Genomic DNA, 882 nt, shown 5'->3' with positions numbered 1-882 from the left:
ATGGAGACAAAACGCGGAATCGGATCGTCACTCCGCTCCTTCCAAGTTCTCTGGCAGCCTCCGGCTGTCAACTCCGCCCAGGGGCGGATCCCGGGGCAATTGCGACAGCCGGTGGTTGCAGGAATTAGGTCACGTGTGGGTAGGGAGCGGAGACCCAAAGATCAGGCCGGTGTCTACCATCCTAATGTTTCCCTGACCTAAAATGTCCTTATTTGAGCTTCTTAAGTGATGAATTTTCCACCTTCCCTCCAGCAGGACAAATTTCGTTGTGAATGATCCAAACACACCCTGTTCAACTTGTGGCATACAATCGGGGCGGGGCGGGGCTGGAAAGCGGAAATGAAGGGCGCGAACCCGGCGCGAGCTTCCACCCCCACCCAGGCCACGTGTGCTAGCGCCGTAAGTGGGTGGAGACAGCTCGCTCCCGACCCCGCCCCTCCCTCCGTGAGGCGCCGCGGCCCTGCGGGTGGGGGCTCCGGTCCGGGCTTTGGCTGCGGCCCCGGTGTAGTAGCGGGGGCGGCGGCCGGGGGTAGCGCGGCTCCTTCCCTTGTTGTGTGTGTCGGTGCCTCCTCGCCATCTTGTTGCAAAGCCTTTTCTTGTCGGCGGGACTCCCGGGGGCCGCGGGGCGGGAGGCAATAGAAGGAAGGAAGAGAGGGAGGGGAAGGAAGAAGGCAGTGCCGCCTCTTTTTTTCTTTGCATCAAATTATTTTAAATTTGCAAATTATATTTTGCAAATATTTTGGGAGACATTGGTTTTCCTGCCCGTGCTCCCCCGTTCTTGCCTGCGGAGTGCGCTGCGCCGCCCAGCCCTGTCGCCCCCCGGAGGTGATCCCTCCCTCCTGCCTGCCCGCCAGCCTGTCCTGTGCCTGGCTCCCGGGCCTC

Source organism: Myotis davidii, unplaced genomic scaffold (assembly GCF_000327345.1).
Source record: "Myotis davidii unplaced genomic scaffold, ASM32734v1 scaffold363, whole genome shotgun sequence".
In the NCBI taxonomy this organism is placed as follows: domain Eukaryota; kingdom Metazoa; phylum Chordata; class Mammalia; order Chiroptera; family Vespertilionidae; genus Myotis; species Myotis davidii.
This window is presented reverse-complemented; position numbering follows the sequence as displayed.